The following is a 17,734-nucleotide window of genomic DNA, read 5'->3' on the forward strand; positions in this document are numbered from 1 at the left end:
TATAGGTATCTAACTGCCTATCATAATTTAATTCATTGTGCATCCAGGACATTAAATCTTTGAGGTGAACATCCCCTATGTAAAGCAAAGAATTCCACTTTGTCTCATTTGGAATTATGAAATTATGTAAATAAAGTTCACACAAAAAATTCTTCTACCATGAAGGCAAAGTCTGATACACATTGTAAAAATGTTTAGCATTTTTAAATTCACAATCAACATCCCTTATTGTCATCATTAGTTGAAATAGCAAAAACTGCTTCTTCATACAAAGGCAATACACACTGGGTGGTGGCCTGTAGGTCATTACCTAGTTAGCTAACTTTAAAGCTTTATTCATTCGTTGTTTCTATTTCTCAAGTTGCTCTTTCAATGATTCAATTTCCTCATCTTTGTCAAATATTACTTTCTGCATTTGGTCTCTTTCTTGCCTCCACAAGGCCTTTTGAACAATGAAGTGATTGTACAAACCAAATAATATATATTGAATTGTAGATGAAGGGAATTCTTGAGCCATAGATTTCTTCTTTTGTTCCTTAGCAACTTGTTGGAAGTAATGGGTATACTAGGAGGATCTATAAGGCATGATAGAAACATTAGAATATATAGGGACTGATGGCAAAGTAATTCGATCATTTTCAGGGGCTTTTTCTGAGACAATAGTAGGGTTCGACTCACTCATTTCCTAATTTCCTTATGGCATTTCATTATCGGGTTCATTTTCATTTTTTTCCACATTTTGGGGTTCCAATCATATAGGAGAGTTATCTGGAACATGCTTAACCACTGATTTTGTATGAGATTTTGAAATTGAAGCATTTAGGTTTTCATTAGAATTTGGGGATACTCGACCTCGCATGAGAGGGCTTTGATGCATAGGATCCTCTTTAACTTCTACTATTTTGCGAGTCTGCTTTGGTTTAGGTGCGACTAGGGTAGACATTGGAGGAGTGGTTACTATAGGAATAAACCTTTTTCTCTTTGTCACTTTAACATAAGGTTTTTGGGCTTCCTTTTCAAGATTAGGGCTCTCTTTACCAATCTTACATTTGCCTTTATCTTTGGAAGAGCTAGGTATGTTACCCTCTGAAATAGTCTCAATAGGTTTATCAAGAGAGGGTAATACTGCTTCTCTTTCTATTTCAGCCATATTCTAACTAGGCTCTATAATTTCTTCTTCATTTCCTAAATTTTGCAGGATAGGGTTGGCTTGAGGCTGCAAGGTTTTAAATTCAACAAATTCTGCCCCTGATACAGGGGAAGAATCCTTAAGAGACCTTTCAACTAAAAGTTTGATGAGGGCATGATGAGAAATAGAATTTACATTTCTTTTCTGAGTTTCTTCAGTGCTATTACACAACATATTATAAAGGAAATTGGGGACATTAACTTGAATGTTATGTCTCATACAACTGAGCAGCTTAAAATGGTGAGTATGCAAGTTTGAAAACTTGCCTTCGTAGGTCAAATACCTAATGATATGGGTTGCCAATTTTGGATACAAAGCTAGAAGAGAGATTCTTTTACACCCTTGCTTTGAAATGTCTAGCAGAGGGTCATTCGGTCAAGAGAACTACACCTGTGATGATCTGGCATCATGTTCATTCAGATAATGCTCCCCATTAGCTGGTAGTCCTGTGACTTCTACTATCCACTCCTCAGTAGCAATTACTTTTAATCCTCATATTGTGGCTTCCCCTTCATCAAATATTCTCATAAACTCCATTTCTACTTCTTCATTGAGCTTAATTAACTGTAGGAAGTAGCCAAGCCATCCATTGGCATGAAATTGTCGGACTACTTCCACATCCTCAAGTAGAATACTATGAACAACCGGCTCATGTCTCCACAACTATCCTCCCATCTTCAAAATTCCTAGCCTCAATTTTTTTTCTATTCTCACCACCCTGATAAGTTTTACCCCTTTAACACTTCTGCAAATACTCTCTTCTCAGAATTTCAAATTGATCTTTCTAAGAAATGTCGATACCACATTCTCTTAACAAGTCTCTATTATGTTTGGCATGTAAAATAATGATGTAATTAATTATGAAGGACATCAAAGTTTAACTAGAAGTGCTCTTGTAATAAATCATAGTCCTTTTTAATTATGTCAAACATAGGAGATCTTTCCCAAAATAGCAATAAAAAGGTACGACAAATACAAAAAAGATTTTAAAATTAAAATCAGACTAATGCCAAAGTACAACCTATAACATGGACATGACTAAGGTGACATGGAGATGACATTTGTAAATTAATACACTTTCTTAGTCCCCCACTAAATTTTGACAAGTGTTCACACTTAAAATTTTTGGCATAGGAATGAGAAACTGGCTTAAGGCTTATACGATACGTGTAATGCAATATTATTTATAAATATCAAAACCTATGTGCTAAAAATGAATAAGGAGTAAAAAATGTTGTACCTTAAAGTTTTAGAGTGTACTTCTGCATGCAAATTGATGAGATGGAAAAGTTTGATAGCCGCAGAAAAAGTGTTGATGGTTTATTGAAAGTAGTAAAAACAAAATTTGTGGGTGACATGGAGTATGAGTGGATGATAGATAAAGAAATGAGGTGAGTTGATATGAAGAAAAAGAAAATTGAATAAAAGAATGTACCACACATTAAATGAGGTTTTATTATGAGTGCTCATTGAAGGTTTGTCATGGTACAACTGTAGGAAGAAGGTTTGCACCCTCTGCTGCAGGAACTATGTTTGTAGGAGCTGGTAAATTGTTTGGTTGGAACTACTGCAGGAACTCATCTTTGTTCTATGGTTTATGATAGAGGTGCAACCTATAGCCATTTATAAGCAATTTGAATTGGATAGGATCAAGGGTTGTTAGCTTGATTGCTCCATTGTTGAATACATACTAAATTTTATAAGGCCCTAGCCACCGAGTCTACAACTTTCCTAGATTCTCTTTGAAATGAGAATCATATAAGAGAGCCCAATCTCCCATTTAGAATTGTTTATTACTAATACGTGCATCATGCCACTTATTTAGCTGCTACTGAATGATCTCTATTATTTCCAAAGCTGTCTTTCTCATTTCATCTAGTGAGTTTAAGTGGAGAAGTCTCTCTTCTTATGTTGCAGGAAGACTGATGTTCAATTCCAAAGCAGTGTGCAATGTTTTATGTTCAAATTCAATAGGCAACATTGTTGCTTTGCCATAAATAAGTTCAAATGGAGTGAATCTCATTGTTGTCGTCCATGTAGTTTGGTATGTCTAGACAACTTCAGTTAATCTATTGCTCCAATCCTTCCTGTGTATTTGCACTGTCTTGGTCAGAATGGTCTCAATTTCTCTATTGGTGACCTCTGCTTGCCCATTTTCCTGAGGGTGATAAGGAGTAGATTTCTAGTGCCTTATGTTGTATTCTTTCATAACTTTAGTGATCAAGTTTGATGTGAATTGGGCACCTTGATCTGTGACAAGTTCTGTAGGAACTCTGTAGCATGTGAATATTTCCTCATATAAGAATTTAGATACTTTCTCATCTCTTACATTTTTCATTGCACTGACTTCCACCCATTTAGTTAAATAATCTGTGCATATTAAGATGTAGGATTTGTCATTTGATGGTGGGTTAATTGGACCTATAAAGTTCATACTCCACTTGTCAAAGGGTGTTACAATAATCTATGGATTGAGTGACATCTCATCTGACCTGGTTGGTTAGCCCATCCTCTGGCATTTGTCACACTTGGTGGTATAATTTGATGCATCTTTATGTAATTTTGGCCAATAATATCCAATTGTAAGTACCTTAAGTGTTGTTCCTTTCCTGCAAAATGGCCTCCACATGGTTCATCATGACAGGCATGCAGTATGTCATATATCACATCCTCCCTGACACATCTCCTCATGATCTGATCTGGTCTAGTATAGAAGAGATTGTTATCTATCCATGAATAATGAAAACTTTTCTCTACTAGCTTCCTCCTATCTTTGTGAGAGATGTGTGGGGGCATTCTATTTGCAACAAGATAGTTTGCTATGTCTGCATACTATCGTGTATGAGTTGCTATGTGGAAAAAATGCTCATTTGGAAAGGTATCTTCAATTAAAGTCAGATCTTCATTAGTAATGTGTAGTCTGGACAAATAATCAACAACTATGCTGGACTTTCTAGACTTATCAACAATGGTAATATCAAACTCCTGCAACAACAAGAGCCATCTTAGCAATCTACCAGTTACAACAGGTTTGTTCATTAAGTATCATATATCTAAGTGGTTAGTATGAACAAAAATAGGATAGCTAGTTACATAATGTCTAAATTTGTTTAGTGCATAAACTACAACTAAAAGTTCTTTTCAGTTACTGTGTAGTTTAGTTCAGGACCATGGAGGCTTTTACTATTATAGTAGATTGCATTTTCAAGGTTAGTAGACTTTTGTCCTAATACAAAACCTACAACATAGTCAGATGCATCAGTATGGATATGAAATAGAATTGACCAATTTGGTTCCTTCAACACTAGTGTTGTGGTGAGGAGTTTCTTAAGCTGTAGGAAGGCTTCATTACATGGGGGTATCCAAATGAATTCAACTTTTTTAGTCAACAGTGTATACAAAGGACTAGCTATTTTACTGAAATATTTTATGAAATGCCTATGATAGCCAACATGACCTAAAAAAGATCTTACATCATTTGGTTTTGTAGGTATGGGCAATATTAAAATTACTTCTATTTTAGCTGGGTCCACTTGTATCCTTGCAACTAATATAAAATGACCAAGCACCATTCCTTTCTGCATGAGCATGAAACATTTCTCACTATTGAGTAATAGATTGTGTTTTTGCAACAGACAAGAACCTTGTCAAGATTCATCAAGGCTTCTGCAAAGGTGACTCCAAACCCTATAAAATCATCCATGTATATTTCCATGTAGTCATGCAATATATCAGCAAAAATGTTGATTACAACTCTTTGAAATGTCACGGGATCATTACACAGGCCAAATGGCAAGACAAAATATGCAAAAATACCCCATGGGCATGTAAATGTGGTTTTATCCTAATCTTTTGGAGCTATACTTATCTTATTATAACCATTGTACCCATCAAGGAAAGAAAAATATTTCTTACCAACTAGAGTGTCTAGAACTTGATCAATAAAGGGTAAAAGAAAGTGATCCTTTTTGGCTGCCTTATTCAATTCTCTATAATCTACAAAAATCCACCATTTTCCTCCCTTTTTAGGTAATATAACTAGAGGTGAGACCCATCTACTATGAGATATAGGGTATATAAAACTAGCATCAAGCAAATTTTTCCATTTAGTTTTAACTATTTCTCTGAGTGTTGGAATAATCCTCCTCTAGGGTTGATAGAGTGGCAGGCACCCTTCATTGATATATATTCTATGAGTGCATAATGTAGGACTTAGCCCTCTCATATCCCCATAGTCCCATGCAAAATACTTTCATGTTTTTGAAGAAGCTCTGTTAACTGTTTCATATGTTTGGAAGACAGTTTGTGATTGACATGGAGATTATGACCTTTTGACAACTCAATAGTAGTTGTCTGATCGACCATATCAGCTTCAAAGATTAGAATTGTGTCTATTTCACATGGTAAAAACTGATGGATAATGTCTGGCTCCTTGGGTAGAAAATAATTCTCATTAAATTCCTCATATGTAGTTAGTTCTAACACAGAACAATCAAATACATCCTTTTCTACCACATAGGAATTATTAAGAATACTTTGAATTACTGAACCCTCCTCCTATAGCTTTAGAAAAGACTGTTTATGTAACATCATAAGCTATGCTATAAAGTTTAACTCTTCCTCTCCATCCCCTAAATCTGGCCATACAGATATGTTTAAATCTAGTTGAGGTTGTGTTAGAGGATACACGAAAAATTTCTTTGTTGCTTGTCCACCTAATATGGTCATACTCCCTAACCCACAACTTATATTTGCATCAGTTGTAGCTAACCATGGTTGTTCTAAAATGATAGGGTAACTAGACAAGTTGACTTCTAGGGATAGAATCATGAAATCTGCAAGGTACTCTAGAGAGTCTAAGGTTAGTACTATTTCCTCTATCATCCCATCAAGAATGATAGTAGAACTATTTGCAAGTTGTAGAATTGTTGGGGGTAGCCCTTAAGCCTTCTATATTTAGCTTTTTCACAGTGAACCGCCTCACAATAGGTGTTCCATAGTCATGCGCTAGGCCTGGCTTAGGAATAATCTATTCAATCTAAGGACTACTTTTCCCCTACCATGAGGTGCATTTAGATTGTCAAACCAAGGACATATACTTGAAATGGTCGGCATAGTATGTGCACTAGGTACCTTGATGAGTCATTATGCTTGTGCTGCAGGAAAGTAAAAATGCAAAGGAAGGAAACTAGACTACTACTGTGGAAAGGAAAATACTGAATCTATGAATGTTGAAAACACAATGACAAGATAACAGAGATTCCATCTTGACTCATCCACTAGACTGTTCTCGCAGATGCTGCAGGAACGTTCATGAAGTGTGATGCTACAGGAAGGAATTAACTAGCTACGTCTTACTTAAAATACTGCTAATGCTAGTAAAATGAATCTATTCTATCCTAATCTAATCCACCTTCCAAGTGGGCCCCCTTGGTTGGCTTCTCTAATCTACGAACACAGGATAGAAGCTAAAGAGAACTAATTCATTTCATTAATCAGTCATTACATGATTCAAAATTGTAAAACACAACTGCAACAAACTGTGAATCAGTGTTCTCTCTTACTCGATAAAACTTATTAAAAACCAAAACTTCACACATAGGAGTCAATCCCGACATATATAGGGAATCTACTCTTTATTACATAACAGAAAAGTAACTGTCCTAAGTTAAGTCTGCAGGAGAGAATATAGGAGAACAACTGAAAGCGGAAAGGAAGGATAACGGAATTGAGGAGGGAGCAATGAAGTCTCGGCATCCGCTTGTTACAACATAAATGCAGAGAAGGCAATGGCTCATAAAAGCTCCTCCTTATTCGCTGCCATGTTTCCTAGAGTGGTTATAACTTCCTTTTCATGGTTGTTCCTTGATGTTCATTTCTCCTTGAATGCTGTCAACAACCAACTTCTAGATTCTTCCGCTCATCCTTTAATCCTTATCATCAGGTTAGTTATGATATAAGACATATTTGCTAATAAACATCCATCAAACTAAATTCAAGCATAAGAACACACATTTGGATATTTATATGAAATACTGCATATTAAATATAATTTAGGCAAAAGATGACATAGTTTTTCTACCCCATAAATTATCAAAGGTTTATCAAACATAGGCTTATAAGTGTTAAAACAAGGATAAACGAAGTATCGCAAAGTATCTTAAACATAACAAAATAAAGGCATTTTTTTAGACTCATCACATAGTATCCTTGGTCATAATATTTATAGTAGCACCAAGATCAATCAAAGCATTTTTAACAGACTAACCATTTATAATCACATTCACAACTGGACTTCCTAGATCAGAATATTTAGGAATAACCAATTTTCCTAACATAATATCAACTAATTGTCCTACAAAATGGACTATAGTTGGGTCAATTTTCTTTCTCCCAAGCTTTTTTAGACAAGCTTCTCTAATGACTTTACCATAAATAATAACATCTTTAATAGCTTGGAACAAAGGAATCTAGACATGCATGTGCTTTAGCTGATCAATGATGTCAAAGGATTGTTCCTTTGTTTATGTAGGTTTACTTTGTATGAGCTTTTGTGGAAAAGGAGGTTCAATTGCTATTTTAGTTTGAGCTAAGCTAGTTACATTGGTTGGGTCAACCATTTGTGGCAGAGAAGTTGTTGGTTCTAATGCTATAAGAATATTTGATATTTCAGTTATGAGAAGCGATTTCGGTGCTGGTAGGGTTGTAGTAGATCTCAAATGTATATTTGCAACATTTAAAGCATAAGTAGGATATTGCTGAGCATCAACATAATACATGGGTTGTTGTGGTTGTTGGTTATTTGGATTTGACTGAGGTTGTGTAGGCAAATGGGTCTACTTTTGAGGTCCAAAACTTGCAGTGGTGGCATTAGTGCAGGTTGTTGGACTGGAGGTGGTAGTTGTGGGTTACCAGGATTTTGGCTAGGCCATTGCCGAGGTCCTCTCCCTTGGTTTGTAGACTGCCAATTCCCTTGGGGTGGTTGTCATTGATTCTACTAATTCTACCATTGATTATTTTGCTAGTTAGACCATTGGTTATTTTGCTAGTTTGGCAGGGAAGGTTGGGAGTACTAAGGCCATTGAGGTTGTTGTAGATTATTTTGCCAAGCACTATTCTAATTAGATTGACTATATTATGGAGGACCTTGGACACTACGATTTTGCCATTGATTACCATATGGATTTGAATTTTGTAAAGGGTCTTGAGGCATACCTTAACGTGGGGCCCATGGCCAACGTTGAGAAAAAAAAAATACTTGCTCATCCTCTCCTTCTATCTTGAGGTACTTAGTTGGAAGATGCTGGTTCTCCACACTAGCGATCAATTTGCATTAACAATCTTTCTTTTGCTTCTGGTAGTGTGGACAGTACTCAACTAACTGCTCCTTAGCTTCTACATGCTTCTTCTTTGTAGTCATTGTGTCGAGATGTGTAGTGACATCATTTATGATGTCCTACTTGAAATTTGAGAGTAGATTAGATATCTCAAACTTTGAAATACCCTAACTGATCCCTTTAATAGTTGTGGACTAGTGTCCTTTGCCTTTCTTCATAGTTGACCTTGAGTAGTTAAGATAGATTTTCTTGAGGTCATCCCAAGAAGATTGATATACATCAGCACCAACCATCACGTCTAGTGCTTCCACACAATTATCATTTACCCCTCTCAAGAAGACTAGTTTTTGTGAATCCTCGTCCAGTACATGCCAAGGGTTCTTTTGCAGTATATACAAGAAACATGAAACATGGTCTTCCAATGTTTCATCCTCCTTTTGTGATATTCTAAGGATATCATCTCCTCTTGGAACATTCCCCTTGCAATACTCTTTGTATTTATCTAGAAATAGAGTTTGTATTTCATCCCAAGTACCTGATGCATTAGCTCCTAAGCCATAAAACTTTGGAAGAGTAGCTGAGGGTATAGTTTTGAGATTAACATTGGTTATGAGGCTTGGGAGAGGAAATGGAAAAGTAGGTTGTGCTATTACTAGAGGTATTTGATTATGGGGTTGCTGCTGAAAAGGAATGTTGGCTACGAGATTAACAAAAGGTGGATTTGGACTAGAACTATTAAGAAAGCTGGCCAAAATTTCAGCAAAAAGTTGAAGATCACTTGTGTCCAAGGGTTTTGCTCTAGAGGAAGATCCTATAGGAAAATCAGGGCTTGTGTTTGCAAAAGGTAATTCAACTTCTTCTTTAATTTCTTTGTTCAAATTAATAGACTCCCATGGAAGAAATTTTCCATATTCATCTCGTTGTCTTCCTCTTTGATGCATGCAATTGAATTGGTGACTTGTTAATCAAGCCCGCAACTTTGTAGTTTTTAACTAAGAAACGAATTTGAAAGTAAAGGACTCATGAAGGTTCCTAGTTTGACACCATCCTTGGAAATGATGCCAAAAATGTACGGTTCCATAATAGATGAAGATAATCACACCATTGTCTCTCTCAAGGATACTATATCTATTCTGAAGACTATCTATTCCATCATGAAACATACTTGAATTGTCAACCTAGGGATGTAGGACTTGAAATGGGTCAGCACAGTATGTGCACAAAGTTCTTTTAAGAGTCATAACACCTATGCCGCAGGATAGTAAAATGCAGGAAAAGAATCTATACTACTGTTACAAAAAAAAACACACACTCGGACTAACAATAGATAACTATAGAAAGCTTTGGAAAATAAACCTAAACTAATTAACAACTCAAAACTTCCAACATGATCATTTTCCACAAGTACTGCAGGAACTTTCACAATAACAATGCTATAGGACTAATACAATAAATCTATCTTGAAAACATGAAATTGTAAGGAATAAATCTACTCTACCTAAATCTATTCCACCTCCCAAGTGAGCCCCCTTGGTTGGTTTCAACGAATTAAGAGCACAACAAGTATTTCAAAATTGCTCTTTCATTAAAATCCTTCTTTGATTACTTCGATTGAATAATTCATGAAGAACAAAAAAGAGTAACTTCTAAATCCTACACGAGCATTGTCTATTTTCTCATTACTAACTTATTAAGACGATCCAAATCCATTATATAGAGGATTGGATACTTATTAAAAACATGATATAAAATTCTTGAACAAACATTGCCATAAAAGAAGGTGGAAGATCAATCGTGACATAGTACATTTATTACTAAGCAATAGAATAACAAATTGTAGGAAATATAGAAATTCGGGTCTTCCTAGATTTTTTGGAACAGTAAGTCCTTTGTAGGCATGACTTATCCATGGGAACTAAACTATATTTTCCTTGCCATGATCAATCTCCATCATTCCTCTTCCTTTAATGCAATAATCACCACCCTTTGTGTCACTCTTCATTTCCTAAAAGTTAGAAACATTCGAAACACATATGCACAAGATAACATTCCTACTCTTATTCATATATTAGAACATAACTTAAAATATAAATATGAAATATTGCATTCTATATCTAATATTAAGCAAAGTATGTCATACACACTACCCATAGGTTTAGTAAGTTCTAGCTATGTCTGGCATAAATTCACAAGATATTTACACAAATGTTTTGGAAATGTTTTTGACAAGGCACAAAGAGTAAGTCCAAACTATAAAAACTATATCAAAATTAAGATATTAATATGCTCATCAAGGCTTAAAACCATTGTTTGGGTTTCTAAGCTCCCAATACTACGTCTTCCATCACCATTTTCATCCTTCCACCTTATTATCCACAAAAAATCAAGCTTCCATGACCCATCCCTTGACCTCTACATTGTAATCTCAAAGTGGTAGCATGCCTAATAGACTGACTGTTGAGACTCAGATGTTGAAAGAGTAGAATAGGTAGGTTGAAATTGATCAAATACAAACCAAGATTGTCTTCCCCATCCTAACACTCTTCTATACACCAACCATCAAGACTTTTCACCGTGGGAATTAGGAGAGGTTAGCCATTTTCATTCAAACCCTAACTGCAGGGTAGGGTAAATAGAAAACTAAACACAATCCAAATCCAAAACAAATTTCTCATAATCAACCAAAAATAGTTATTACATTCACTAATAAGGAAAAACTCAACTTTCTAAAGGCATAAAAAAAACTTACTATCACTCTGCAAATGGATTTAGAAAGATACACTCTGACTATACATAGTTTTCCCTCCAAAAAGATTTGCTATTTCATTTCAAATCTATACAACTCGGTCCAACCCCTTCATAGGTTCAAGATATGACCTTACAAATTTATTCCATAAAATTTGACTCAAACAGTAAACTGATTGTTTACCTTCCATTTTGGAAGAAAATTTTCAAAAAAGTTGCATGACAACTTTTATTGCAAATTTGCAATTTTTACAACTTTTACATATAATTCAATTAAAAGACTTCAAATGCCTACTAAATGTTATCAAAACATGCAAGAAGATTAGGAAATATGAAAATTAAGATTATTGGTCAACTCACAGTATTGACCAACCTTTGACTTGCCTCCATGCCTTATTACAAATTATAAAAAACTTGCCTAAATGCATTCTAGGGATGCTTAAGATTTCCTAACAAGTCTTATGTCATCTTGGAAACTTATTGACCTCCAATTCTATCCACCTTGGTGTTTAACCACCTTATTTAGGACCTAGGGCCCCTGCACCAGTTCCCCATCTACTTTACATTGTAGCCATTGAGTTATTATCCTGATCACACACCTCTTGTCAATCACTTTTCCTTCAAAAATGATAACTCCTCATCCACACACACTTCAAAATAACTCTCTACCATATACATATACATTGTATAATTAGGTAAACCTAATCTTAAATTTTGTACCCATGGAAATCCAAGAATATTTGACTAAAACTAATTATGCAAGCCTAATACATTATTATTTGCGACCACATGATTATAAACTTTAATAGTACATTGATCTAACATCACACATCTTTTTTTCACTCTTTCCAATGAGTGAACAAAATTCCAAGAAATTTCATCACATTATTCACTGTATAACCAATTAGTCAAATTAATTTGCTTCTACATTATTCTCACATCATAAACTATCTTACTAACTTGAAAGATCTACCAAAAACGGTCTACATGTTACTAGTTTGCGATCAAACTTAAATATTTAACTTTTTCTTCATGAACTCTATTAAATCTATCCAAAACATACCTTCTTATAAATAAAATCAATTGTAACTCTATAATTAATTCACCAACATAGTAACCTTCATAAATCTTGAGTTTTTCCACTTGAAACAACATAGAGTCGTAGACCAATTAAATTATTTACTAACTGTCAACAATTTAATAACCTGATAATATTGTTCTAATTCAATCTTTCATAACTCATTAATTTTATGCGCATTATAATAAATTAAAAACATATAAACTAGTGACATATATGAGTCTCTCATACCAAATGTACAGACTAATCATCATACAAATCTACCACACTTTTGACTTGTCACCTATACCATAAGTTCAATTCTTCTCATAAATAATTCAACATAAATTATCAAGTTGATGACAATGACAATAAAATAACGGATTCAATCAACATCAATCATGTTTGTCAAGACATCATATCATCTCATAACAATTTTTGAATAAATATGCAATAGTTATTCCAATATTCTTTTGCTTTGTCATTGTTAGTAACACCAAACAATACCAACAATAATAACTGATACAACACTAACCAAATGTTCCTTGATTTGTTCTGATTTTTCCTTCTACTTCTTGACATTTCTCCCCTTGGGAATATAATATTATTGATCATAATTTATTCTTCCTTTGTGCTTCATTGATATTTCTTCTTTCTTTCCTTGTTGTTGTCTTTTAATCTTTTGAACTTCTATTGGTTGTAGTTCCTTTTGATCCTCTCCTTTGATCATTGTTGATTTTTTTAATTTCAGATCTTCTCCCCCTTCAACAATAATGTGAAAGGTTCTTTACTCACTTTTGAGTCTACATTCATACTTTAAATCTCCAACAACTTCTTGACAAACCATCCAATCATTGAACCAACCAACTACTCACTCCTTCAAGATTGGCTATTGGATCAAAAGTTTGGCCATAATCTAAACCTTCTTCTTGAGCATAACCTTTGCATACTAGTCTTTCTTTATCCCTGATAATTTAGTCATCCTCATTCAATTTGTTAATAAAGACCCAATGTAGTGCCTCTCGTATTTGTTGTCTAAACCTTGTTATATTTTGATTTGAGAGATACTTGATACTCTTATTATTATTCTTTACGATGACCTGAGGGTTGGATGTTATACTTCAATTTCAATATCATAGATGCTATACTACTATATTGTTTAGTTTATCATATTTGCATGTTGATGCCAAGTTTTGAGATGATAGTAGGTCTATGGTAATATCTAGTTATCTAGTATTTGGACATATCTTTGATTTTTTTATGTGTTGGATTTTATGATATGGTGATTTACTTCATTCTTGCCTTATTATGCTTTATGAGAAAATAAGTGATGTAAATGGATTTTATTAGTATAATTGAATAAATGGTTAAATTAGTTATTTAATGCATTTATTTCTTCAACTATGTTATTATATGTAATTGCACTTGATCATGTATTTTAGTGTGCAGGATTTATATCCTTGATAGTGGCACATGGAGTTAGTGATTCAATTGTTTATATTTTTCCAATGTTGTCCCTATATGGTTAACACATCCTTAATTAATTTTTTAAATTAAACCTTTTGATGATTAGTAAATCTAAACTCATTTGCATTATGTGATAAGACCAGTGAGCATGTCTATGCATTTAGAGGTTCACATTGTTGCAAAAGTTGTTAATGAATTTTTTTGTGATTTTGGGTTTTCGGGCTTTAAATCTTTTTGAATTTAATTTCTGGTAGCTTTTCCATAGATGAATTCTTATCTCAAGGAATATCCTTTTTTTGTTTGGGTCAATTCAGAGTCTAGCTAGTCTAATTGACTATTTATCCTAATTGATTAATCACTCGAAAAGTGAATAAGTATTGAAAGAGGAATTTAATTCCTCACTTCTCACTTTTGTAATTTAGAATTTGAGAGCTTTTTTATTAAATCATTTTCTAAAGGATTAGTTTTCTATTCATTGTAAGAGCTACAAGCATGGGATCTTCATGAGGACAAACTCATTGGATCCGGCTTGGAGAGACCTTGCTTTGCCATCATTTTTGACTGTATTTGCAAGTTATTTATTTTACCTGGTTGCTTTTCATTTTAGCCCTTTTGGCTATCAAGTAGGGCTCTCCCATTTTCTTGTGTCAGCTTGGTTTCTTTATCTGTTTTTGGTAGTTATTTGTCTAGGGGCTAAGAACTAGTGTTCCCCTCCATTTCTATTTACTAGTTTTGCGTGGTTGGTTGGGTAAGAATAATTTCCCAGTTTTTGGGACGAGGGTTTGGGATTTCACACCATTATGCTAGTCATTTTTGCATACGGTGTTCGAACCCAAATTTTATTAGATTTTCTTAGCTTTTGTGCCCAAAGACCAAATGGGTTTTAATTTCAAAGTTTTCTAGTTTTGGGGTTTTTACCTCATTTTGCATATCATCCTATTTTCTTGGCATGAGTTTGCTTGTGGATCTAGACCATCAATTTGGATGTTAGTCCAACCATAGTTGCACTTTTTGTTGTTGCATTGGGATGTGTGATACATCCATTCTCCTGAGGTATTTCAATTGAGTGATCTTTTTCTTATGTTCTGATCTAGTCCTTGTGTTATGATCTTCATGATGGTGATGTGCCACACACGAGTACATACGTGTACATTTTTCGAGTGACTTGCAAGGCCCAATTTTCTGTGGTACTTCTAAGAGCTATGATCATTAGGGTTGCATTGGGAACATGCATGCCTATGGGCACTCATCATTGGATAAGCATGGGTATGGTAGGGTAGTATGTGAAGGGGGCTTCTATCTTGTAACCTAGTGACTATTTTCCATTGGTTGGTAGAGGAAGTTTTAAGTAAGTGATAACTAAATAAAATACTAGGTGGTAATAAAAATTTAAGATAATAAAATGTTGGTGCGAGAGCCTTCCATTAGGGAGTTGAGCCGCATGATCTCAGCTTGGGCTTTTGGATGCCAAGCGACTCTCCATGATGTTAGCCCCTACTTAGTAGCCCATTGAGTGTCTGACCAGGACTTGTAGTTTATGCATTGTCTCTGATCTTGGTTTTAGTCATCATACTGTCTGACATGAGTGTTAGCCATGGATGTTTGTTTAATGTGTGTTTGTGGTTTGATCATTATCTCCATCAGTACAATGGAAGTGGACCTAAAATTTTCACGTGGCTAGAAGGCATAGCTACCTTCACCACTGCTAGGGACTAGTGTACATAGATGGTCTATTATCCTAGAGTGACCATTGTTGGATGTTTTCACTTAGTACTTCGAGTTCTGGAGTATGCTTTCTTGTGATTTATGCTTTCATTATAATGCTTGTATATCATGTTTAGATAATGTTAGTATTGACACATATCCTTATTATGATATTTAGGATATGATGTTATGATGTTATCTACTTAGTTTGAGTGTCTATTGCTTTTGGTTTAGCATGTTAGATTTCCTGTTCTTATGATGTTATTATGCTTTAGTAGTGACATCGTATAAGATATCTCTGACTATTTAGTTGGCAGTTTTGGATATTATGTGCAGGGGATGGCTAGGGCCTTCAAGGTCTCATGATGCTATTACAATTGGGAGGAATCACACACTTAGCTTGTTATTTTAGTTTATTGCAATGTTACTTCTATACATTATGATGTTACTTTTAGTTACCTCCTTTCACTGCTTTGTTAGATGTTTATATTTAGTATTCATCTTTCCATCTTTTAGTTATTGTTTGAGTGTCCTTGCCTTGAAATGTGGATTTGATACTCCCAAATGTAGAGGAACTTTAGTTCTTAGCTTTTTACCTTTTTGTTTTCTAGTGTGTTATTTTGTATTCTTGTGTGAGAATGCAAAAGCTCATGTGGTGTGTTGGGTTTTCTCATGCGAAACCCCACATCAGTTTGGGTATTTTGGCTATTGGGCCAAGTACATCCTTGTGACATTTGGTGCACTTCCTTGCATGAAAGACATTTTCTCACATGGTGTGCTATACTTCCTTGTGTGAGATTTTTGTTTGCTGTTGGTCCTTGCATGGAAACCAAGGGGCATCTCCACTAGTTTTTGGGGATCAATTTTTGGTATTTTAAGTACTCTTTGGGTTTACTTAATTTTCCATGCTTTGATAGATCTTAGATTCTTTGTGTTGTTTTCATATTAGGTTTCCATTCTCTATTTGTGTGTGTGTTAGTTCAGGTAGTGACATTTAGAGATTTGTTAGTTATTGAGATTGTGATTAAGTCTTCCATTGTGATCTTTGTGATCCTTATATGATGTTGTTGTGTACACTCATACTTGTAATTTTTTTTTATCTTGGCTTGTATTTCATCTTTTTGTAAGGATCTATGGGTGGGGCATTACATCTAGTCTCAAAGCCCATGTTGCAACATTGGGATCTCTGTGTTATGCTTCCACTATGCTTTTGTATTTTGTAGGTGTATTGTTAGTTATTGGTTATTATTTTGATATCTTGTTGTGACTCTTATGCTTGTGACTCATATGTTCTAACCCTTATCTTTTGGCTATCACTGATGCCTCCCTCATGAAAATCTGGTAGTCAGGGTGGTAGTCGACAAGTTGTTCAAGAAGAACATCAAGAAAAGGAATGTTAGGATGGAGAGGGAGAATGGGGTAATAATAATCAGAATGGTATTGGGGCATTGATGCCAGTGCTTTAAGAGATTCTTGCTTGGTTGGGCCCTCATGTAAAGGAATGTCGACAGGATCAGGATTAGGAAGAGGGATCTCACCATGGAGATTCTCATAGGTTTGAGCATAGGGAAGTGGAACATGATCGTGAGAGGGAACGTTCTCGTACACCACCTGGTGGTAGAAGGCACAAATAGAGGGTTCGTGGTCATAATGAAAATGATGATTTCACTCAAATTGAAATGATGTAGGAAATTAAGAGGTCCAAAACCATTGTTGTTTGATGGCTAGGGGATAGGACTCAAGGTCGAGACTTGGTTACTAGACATGGGGTGTTGCTTCTCTTTACTACCTTATAGGAGTAATTTAAAGGCTTGATGCACCATAATGTAGTTGAGGGAACATGGTTTCATTTGGTGGGATATGGAGTGTGATAAGCTTCATATTGACATGGTAGATCTCGGGAGATCTTTGAGGAGAAGTTTAGGGAGAAATTCCTTTCTCCACAGTACTGAGATGCTCATAGCGATGAGTTTCATAAACTCAAACATGGAAATATTAGAGTGGATTAGTATGAGAAGAAGTTCCTTGGTTTGAGGCAGTACTCTAGCTATCAATATGATGAACCACTCCTCATACAACATTTTGTTAGGGGCCTTTGGGACTCTATCATTGGGGATGTCTGTGTTCACCAGCTGAGGACACTAGCACTTATCATAGAGAAGGAAAGAATTCTTGAGAGTAACGTGATCAAAGGTTTCAATAGAAAAATAGGTTTTCAGAACCAAAGTGCATGAA

The sequence above is a fragment of the Cupressus sempervirens genome, chromosome 3 (assembly GCF_028749045.1).
Source record: "Cupressus sempervirens isolate cs-2001-9-10 chromosome 3, ASM2874904v1, whole genome shotgun sequence".
Lineage (NCBI taxonomy): Eukaryota > Viridiplantae > Streptophyta > Pinopsida > Cupressales > Cupressaceae > Cupressus > Cupressus sempervirens.